The sequence below is a fragment of the Zingiber officinale genome, chromosome 8A (genome assembly GCF_018446385.1).
Source record: "Zingiber officinale cultivar Zhangliang chromosome 8A, Zo_v1.1, whole genome shotgun sequence".
Lineage (NCBI taxonomy): Eukaryota > Viridiplantae > Streptophyta > Magnoliopsida > Zingiberales > Zingiberaceae > Zingiber > Zingiber officinale.
In genome coordinates this window covers 120858414-120866347 of record NC_056000.1, presented here as the reverse complement: position 1 = coordinate 120866347, position 7934 = coordinate 120858414, and the positions used below count along the sequence as shown (strand labels likewise).

Sequence of the window (7934 nt, the reverse complement as noted above, 5' to 3'; positions counted from 1 at the left end):
GTGCAACACGAGGACTTCCCAGGGGGTCACCCATCCTAGTACTGCTCTCGCCCAAGCACGCTTAACTTCGGAGTTCTGATGGGATCCGGTGCATTAGTGCTGGTATGATCGCACCCATCCTCTCTGCCACACTCTCCCTATTTAAACCGCCAACCGCCCTCCCTCGCGCGAATCGACCCTCCGCCGCCAAACCCCTCCCTCCCCGACAAAACAACCCGACAACAAAAATCGAAAAATTAAAAGCCAACTAAACAACCACCGCAGCTTTCCTGCGTCACCGCCTTCCTCGGGAAGGGAACCCCAAACAAGAGACAATTAACGAATAAACAACCACGAAAAATAGACACGCTGATACCACGCTTATTAAAAACAACAATAACAATTATCCTGATAACCGCCAACCGCCCTCCCTCGCGCGAATCGACCCTCCGCCGCCAAACCCCTCCCTCCCCCCGACGAAACAACCCGACAACAAAAATCGAAAAAAAAAATTCAAAGCCAACTAAACAACCACCACCGCAGCTTCCCGTGCGGTCACCGCCGCCTTCCCGGACGCGGACGAAGGGAACCCCAAACAAGAGACAATTAACGAATAAACAGCCCACGGAAAATAGAGACACGCGGATACCACGCTTTTATTAAAAACAACAATAGCAATAATAATCCTAGAATAACAAAAATAGGTGCACCCATCCTCTCTGCCACACTCTCCCTATTTAAACCGCCAACCGCCCTCCCTCGCGCGAATCGACCCTCCGCCGCCAAACCCCTCCCTCCCCCCGACGAAACAACCCGACAACAAAAATCGAAAAAAAAAATTAAAAGCCAACTAAACAACCACCACCGCAGCTTCCCGTGCGGTCACCGCCGCCTTCCCGGACGCGGACGAAGGGAACCCCAAACAAGAGACAATTAACGAATAAACAGCCCACGGAAAATAGAGACACGCGGATACCACGCTTTTATTAAAAACAACAATAGCAATAATAATCCTAGAATAACAAAAATAGGTGCAACACGAGGACTTCCCAGGGGGTCACCCATCCTAGTACTGCTCTCGCCCAAGCACGCTTAACTTCGGAGTTCTGATGGGATCCGGTGCATTAGTGCTGGTATGATCGCACCCATCCTCTCTGCCACACTCTCCCTATTTAAACCGCCAACCGCCCTCCCTCGCGCGAATCGACCCTCCGCCGCCAAACCCCTCCCTCCCCCCGACGAAACAACCCGACAACTTAATTGGAAAAAAAAAAAATTCAAAGCCAACTAAACAACCACCACCGCAGCTTCCCGTGCGGTCACCGCCGCCTTCCCGGACGCGGACGAAGGGAACCCCAAACAAGAGACAATTAACGAATAAACAGCCCACGGAAAATAGAGACACGCGGATACCACGCTTTTATTAAAAACAACAATAGCAATAATAATCCTAGAATAACAAAAATAGGTGCAACACGAGGACTTCCCAGGGGGTCACCCATCCTAGTACTGCTCTCGCCCAAGCACGCTTAACTTCGGAGTTCTGATGGGATCCGGTGCATTAGTGCTGGTATGATCGCACCCATCCTCTCTGCCACACTCTCCCTATTTAAACCGCCAACCGCCCTCCCTCGCGCGAATCGACCCTCCGCCGCCAAACCCCTCCCTCCCCCCGACGAAACAACCCGACAACAAAAATCGAAAAAAAATTAAAAGCCAACTAAACAACCACCACCGCAGCTTCCCGTGCGGTCACCGCCGCCTTCCCGGACGCGGACGAAGGGAACCCCAAACAAGAGACAATTAACGAATAAACAGCCCACGGAAAATAGAGACACGCGGATACCACGCTTTTATTAAAAACAACAATAGCAATAATAATCCTAGAATAACAAAAATAGGTGCAACACGAGGACTTCCCAGGGGGTCACCCATCCTAGTACTGCTCTCGCCCAAGCACGCTTAACTTCGGAGTTCTGATGGGATCCGGTGCATTAGTGCTGGTATGATCGCACCCATCCTCTCTGCCACACTCTCCCTATTTAAACCGCCAACCGCCCTCCCTCGCGCGAATCGACCCTCCGCCGCCAAACCCCTCCCTCCCCCCGACGAAACAACCCGACAACAAAAATCGAAAAAAAAAAAATCAAAACCAACTAAACAAAACAAAAGGCAATTAACGAATAATCAACCCACGGAAAATAGACACGCTGATACCACGTTTTTATTCAAAACAACAATAGCAATAATGATAATACTAAAATAACAAAAATAGGTGCAACACGAGGACTTCCCAGGGGGTCACCCATCCTAGTACTGCTCTCGCCCAAGCACGCTTAACTTCGGAGTTCTGAATCCGCATTAGTGCTGCCGTGCGGTCACCGCCGCCTTCCCGGACGCGGACGCGGACGAAGGGAACCCCAAACAAGAGACAATTAACGAATAAACAGCCCACGGAAAATAGAGACACGCGGATACCACGCTTTTATTAAAAACAACAATAGCAATAATAATCCTAGAATAACAAAAATAGGTGCAACACGAGGACTTCCCAGGGGGTCACCCATCCTAGTACTGCTCTCGCCCAAGCACGCTTAACTTCGGAGTTCTGATGGGATCCGGTGCATTAGTGCTGGTATGATCGCACCCATCCTCTCTCCCACACTCTCCCTATTTAAACCGCCAACCGCCCTCCCTCGCGCGAATCGACCCTCCGCCGCCAAACCCCTCCCTCCCCCCGACGAAACAACCCGACAACAAAAATCGAAAAAAATTAAAAGCCAACTAAACAAACCACTGCAGCTTCCCGTGCGGTCACCGCCGCCTTCCCGGACGCGGACGCGGACGAAGGGAACCCCAAACAAGAGACAATTAACGAATAAACAACCCACGGAAAATAGAGACACGCGGATACCACGCTTTTATTAAAAACAACAATAGCAATAATAATACTAGAATAACAAAAATAGGTGCAACACGAGGACTTCCCAGGGGGTCACCCATCCTAGTACTGCTCTCGCCCAAGCACGCTTAACTTCGGAGTTCTGATGGGATCCGGTGCATTAGTGCTGGTATGATCGCACCCATCCTCTCTACCACACTCTCCCTATTTAAACCGCCAACCGCCCTCCCTCGCGCGAATCGACCCTCCGCCGCCAAACCCCTCCCTCCCCCCGACGAAACAACCCGACAACAAAAATCGAAAAAAATTAAAAGCCAACTAAACAACCACCACCGCAGCTTCCCGTGCGGTCACCGCCGCCTTCCCGGACGCGGACGCGGACGCGGACGAAGGGAACCCCAAACAAGAGACAATTAACGAATAAACAACCCACGGAAAATAGAGACACGCGGATACCACGCTTTTATTAAAAACAACAATAGCAATAATAATACTAGAATAACAAAAATAGGTGCAACACGAGGACTTCCCAGGGGGTCACCCATCCTAGTACTGCTCTCGCCCAAGCACGCTTAACTTCGGAGTTCTGATGGGATCCGGTGCATTAGTGCTGGTATGATCGCACCCATCCTCTCTGCCACACTCTCCCTATTTAAACCGCCAACCGCCCTCCCTCGCGCGAATCGACCCTCCGCCGCCAAACCCCTCCCTCCCCCCGACGAAACAACCCGACAACAAAAATCGAAAAAAAAAAAATCAAAGCCAACCAAACAACCACCACCCCAGCTTCCCGTGCGGTCACCGCCGCCTTCCCGGACGCGGACGAAGGGAACCCCAAACAAGAGACAATTAACGAATAAACAGCCCACGGAAAATAGAGACACGCGGATACCACGCTTTTATTAAAAACAACAATAGCAATAATAATCCTAGAATAACAAAAATAGGTGCAACACGAGGACTTCCCAGGGGGTCACCCATCCTAGTACTGCTCTCGCCCAAGCACGCTTAACTTCGGAGTTCTGATGGGATCCGGTGCATTAGTGCTGGTATGATCGCACCCATCCTCTCTACCACACTCTCCCTATTTAAACCGCCAACCGCCCTCCCTCGCGCGAATCGACCCTCCGCCGCCAAACCCTCCCCCCGACGAAACAACCCGACAACAAAAATCGAAAAAAATTAAAAGCCAACTAAACAACCACCACCGCAGCTTCCCGTGCGGTCACCGCCGCCTTCCCGGACGCGGACGAAGGGAACCCCAAACAAGAGACAATTAACGAATAAACAACCCACGGAAAATAGAGACACGCGGATACCACGCTTTTATTAAAAACAACAATAGCAATAATAATACTAGAATAACAAAAATAGGTGCAACACGAGGACTTCCCAGGGGGTCACCCATCCTAGTACTGCTCTCGCCCAAGCACGCTTAACTTCGGAGTTCTGATGGGATCCGGTGCATTAGTGCTGGTATGATCGCACCCATCCTCTCTACCACACTCTCCCTATTTAAACCGCCAACCGCCCTCCCTCGCGCGAATCGACCCTCCGCCGCCAAACCCCTCCCTCCCCCCGACGAAACAACCCGACAACAAAAATCGAAAAAAATTAAAAGCCAACTAAACAACCACCGCAGCTTCCCGTGCGGTCACCGCCGCCTTCCCGGACGCGGACGAAGGGAACCCCAAACAAGAGACAATTAACGAATAAACAGCCCACGGAAAATAGAGACACGCGGATACCACGCTTTTATTAAAAACAACAATAGCAATAATAATCCTAGAATAACAAAAATAGGTGCAACACGAGGACTTCCCAGGGGGTCACCCATCCTAGTACTGCTCGCCCAAGCACGCTTAACTTCGGAGTTCTGATGGGATCCGGTGCATTAGTGCTGGTATGATCGCACCCATCCTCTCTGCCACACTCTCCCTATTTAAACCGCCAACCGCCCTCCCTCGCGCGAATCGACCCTCCGCCGCCAAACCCCTCCCTCCCCCCGACGAAACAACCCGACAACAAAAATCGAAAAAAAAAAATTCAAAGCCAACTAAACAACCACCACCGCAGCTTCCCGCGCGGACCGGACGCGGACGAAGGGAACCCCAAACAAGAGACAATTAACGAATAAACAGCCCACGGAAAATAGAGACACGCGGATACCACGCTTTTATTAAAAACAACAATAGCAATAATAATCCTAGAATAACAAAAATAGGTGCAACACGAGGACTTACCAGGCTAGTACTGCTCTCGCCCAAGCACGCTTAACTTCGGAGTTCTGATGGGATCCGGTGCATTAGTGCTGGTATGATCGCACCCATCCTCTCTGCCACACTCTCCCTATTTAAACCGCCAACCGCCCTCCCTCGCGCGAATCGACCCTCCGCCGCCAAACCCCTCCCTCCCCCCGACGAAACAACCCGACAACAAAAATCGAAAAAAATTAAAAGCCAACTAAACAACCACCACCGCAGCTTCCCGTGCGGTCACCGCCGCCTTCCCGGACGCGGACGAAGGGAACCCCAAACAAGAGACAATTAACGAATAAACAGCCCACGGAAAATAGAGACACGCGGATACCACGCTTTTATTAAAAACAACAATAGCAATAATAATCCTAGAATAACAAAAATAGGTGCAACACGAGGACTTCCCAGGGGGTCACCCATCCTAGTACTGCTCTCGCCCAAGCACGCTTAACTTCGGAGTTCTGATGGGATCCGGTGCATTAGTGCTGGTATGATCGCACCCATCCTCTCTGCCACACTCTCCCTATTTAAACCGCCAACCGCCCTCCCTCGCGCGAATCGACCCTCCGCCGCCAAACCCCTCCCTCCCCCCGACGAAACAACCCGACAACAAAAATCGAAAAAAAAAAATTCAAAGCCAACTAAACAACCACCACCGCAGCTTCCCGTGCGGTCACCGCCGCCTTCCCGGACGCGGACGAAGGGAACCCCAAACAAGAGACAATTAACGAATAAACAGCCCACGGAAAATAGAGACACGCGGATACCACGCTTTTATTAAAAACAACAATAGCAATAATAATCCTAGAATAACAAAAATAGGTGCAACACGAGGACTTCCCAGGGGGTCACCCATCCTAGTACTGCTCTCGCCCAAGCACGCTTAACTTCGGAGTTCTGATGGGATCCGGTGCATTAGTGCTGGTATGATCGCACCCATCCTCTCTGCCACACTCTCCCTATTTAAACCGCCAACCGCCCTCCCTCGCGCGAATCGACCCTCCGCCGCCAAACCCCTCCCTCCCCCCGACGAAACAACCCGACAACAAAAATCGAAAAAAAAAAATTCAAAGCCAACTAAACAACCACCACCGCAGCTTCCCGTGCGGTCACCGCCGCCTTCCCGGACGCGGACGAAGGGAACCCCAAACAAGAGACAATTAACGAATAAACAGCCCACGGAAAATAGAGACACGCGGATACCACGCTTTTATTAAAAACAACAATAGCAATAATAATCCTAGAATAACAAAAATAGGTGCAACACGAGGACTTCCCAGGGGGTCACCCATCCTAGTACTGCTCTCGCCCAAGCACGCTTAACTTCGGAGTTCTGATGGGATCCGGTGAACCGCCAACCGCCCTCCCTCGCGCGAATCGACCCTCCGCCGCCAAACCCCTCCCTCCCCCCGACGAAACAACCCGACAACAAAAATCGAAAAAATTAAAAGCCAACTAAACAAACCACCGCAGCTTCCCGTGCGGTCATCGCCGCCTTCCCGGACGCGGACGCAGACGCGGACGAAGGGATCCCCAAACAAGAGACAATTAACGAATAAACAACCCACGGAAAATAGAGACACGCGGATACCACGCTTTTATTAAAAACAACAATAGCAATAATAATACTAGAATAACAAAAATAGGTGCAACACGAGGACTTCCCAGGGGGTCACCCATCCTAGTACTGCTCTCGCCCAAGCACGCTTAACTTCGGAGTTCTGATGGGATCCGGTGCATTAGTGCTGGTATGATCGCACCCCTCTCCTCCCACCCGGACAAAACCCCTCACACCCGTGCCCTCTTCTTTTTCTCCAACGCCGACCCCTTTCCCTCTGCCCTATCCCTCCCACCTCCGGCCATCACGGGTGCTAGCCAACCGGCGTCGAGCCTTTCGCGACACCTGATTTACCACCGTCGCCCCGATCTCGTTGCCCTTGGTTGTGCCCTAACGTCGTCGTCCCTCCTCTGTCTCCGTGAGCAATTAGATTAAGGGTATTGATTTAGAGATGGTAAAGAAACAGTGAGCTCTACACTACAATAAAAACATTAAAAGACAACGGTTAAAAATCGTTGTCGTAGGCCGTTTAAAACTGTTATAATTGACAGTGTTGTTAAAAGTGGGGGGCTACGATAACGGTTTTAAACCGCTGTCTTTGAATGAAAAGACAACAGTTTTGCAACGGTTTTAAACCGTTGTCTTTGAATGAATAGACAATGGTTTAAAACCGTTGTTATTTAGAGCATTTTTAATAACGTAACACTGCCAGTTATCGATTTTGGGGCTACGACAATGGTTTTTTTCCGTTGTCTTTGAGGGGTGATAAATAACAATAATGATTTTAAACCGTTGTCTTTTAAATTATTATCTTTTAATACCAATATATCAGATTTCAATTTAAATATATAATCAAGAATCATAATCAAGAAAGAATATTTTCCATATCAATAAAATTCAAAATGTTAGTTATACAAGAATTACAATCACAAAAGAAGAAACATATCTCATGTTCAAATAAATTTTATCCCAATACGAATAAACAAATAAACTCTCTTTACAACTAATGAACAATAACCAAAAGACTAGAAACTTTTAATGATGGTTCATGCCATGTAGGATTACACTTAATTATTATCAACCCAAGTCCCATCACAATCTTCAACTTGTAGGATTTCATTGGACTCTTCATTCTCACTTGCTTATTTTTTTCATACCAACCTTTTCCAATATGAAGTTGGTGTCGAAGACTTGATAAGGTGCTTAGATAAGAATGAGAAGGGAGATGAGGAGGCAA

General features: G+C 49.4%; 13 non-coding genes and 2 pseudogenes across 13 annotated transcripts; all 15 read right to left on the bottom strand.

Annotated features, from left to right (window-relative positions):
* On the bottom strand, positions 1 to 116 carry LOC122013219. The gene has a single exon (XR_006120539.1). It is a non-coding gene; the product is annotated as a 5S ribosomal RNA (ribosomal RNA).
* Positions 117 to 1007: 891 nt separating this feature from the next.
* LOC122013123 lies at positions 1008 to 1126 on the bottom strand. Its single transcript, XR_006120463.1, has one exon. It is a non-coding gene; the product is annotated as a 5S ribosomal RNA (ribosomal RNA).
* Positions 1127 to 1444: 318 nt separating this feature from the next.
* LOC122013111 lies at positions 1445 to 1563 on the bottom strand. The gene has a single exon (XR_006120452.1). It is a non-coding gene; the product is annotated as a 5S ribosomal RNA (ribosomal RNA).
* A 314-nt stretch (positions 1564 to 1877) lies between these two features.
* Positions 1878 to 1996, bottom strand: LOC122013098. Its single transcript, XR_006120441.1, has one exon. It is a non-coding gene; the product is annotated as a 5S ribosomal RNA (ribosomal RNA).
* Positions 1997 to 2509: 513 nt separating this feature from the next.
* LOC122013086 lies at positions 2510 to 2628 on the bottom strand. Its single transcript, XR_006120432.1, has one exon. It is a non-coding gene; the product is annotated as a 5S ribosomal RNA (ribosomal RNA).
* Positions 2629 to 2945: 317 nt separating this feature from the next.
* On the bottom strand, positions 2946 to 3064 carry LOC122013075. The gene has a single exon (XR_006120431.1). It is a non-coding gene; the product is annotated as a 5S ribosomal RNA (ribosomal RNA).
* A 325-nt stretch (positions 3065 to 3389) lies between these two features.
* LOC122013063 lies at positions 3390 to 3508 on the bottom strand. The gene has a single exon (XR_006120430.1). It is a non-coding gene; the product is annotated as a 5S ribosomal RNA (ribosomal RNA).
* Positions 3509 to 3825: 317 nt separating this feature from the next.
* Positions 3826 to 3944, bottom strand: LOC122013051. The gene has a single exon (XR_006120428.1). It is a non-coding gene; the product is annotated as a 5S ribosomal RNA (ribosomal RNA).
* Positions 3945 to 4252: 308 nt separating this feature from the next.
* Positions 4253 to 4371, bottom strand: LOC122013039. Its single transcript, XR_006120424.1, has one exon. It is a non-coding gene; the product is annotated as a 5S ribosomal RNA (ribosomal RNA).
* A 310-nt stretch (positions 4372 to 4681) lies between these two features.
* Positions 4682 to 4798, bottom strand: LOC122013226. The gene has a single exon (XR_006120546.1). It is a non-coding gene; the product is annotated as a 5S ribosomal RNA (ribosomal RNA).
* A 304-nt stretch (positions 4799 to 5102) lies between these two features.
* Positions 5103 to 5209, bottom strand: LOC122012967 (annotated as a pseudogene).
* A 313-nt stretch (positions 5210 to 5522) lies between these two features.
* LOC122013027 lies at positions 5523 to 5641 on the bottom strand. Its single transcript, XR_006120414.1, has one exon. It is a non-coding gene; the product is annotated as a 5S ribosomal RNA (ribosomal RNA).
* Positions 5642 to 5958: 317 nt separating this feature from the next.
* On the bottom strand, positions 5959 to 6077 carry LOC122013016. Its single transcript, XR_006120404.1, has one exon. It is a non-coding gene; the product is annotated as a 5S ribosomal RNA (ribosomal RNA).
* Positions 6078 to 6394: 317 nt separating this feature from the next.
* Positions 6395 to 6527, bottom strand: LOC122012989 (annotated as a pseudogene).
* A 255-nt stretch (positions 6528 to 6782) lies between these two features.
* On the bottom strand, positions 6783 to 6901 carry LOC122013003. Its single transcript, XR_006120391.1, has one exon. It is a non-coding gene; the product is annotated as a 5S ribosomal RNA (ribosomal RNA).
* Between the last annotated feature and the right edge of the window lie 1033 nt (positions 6902 to 7934).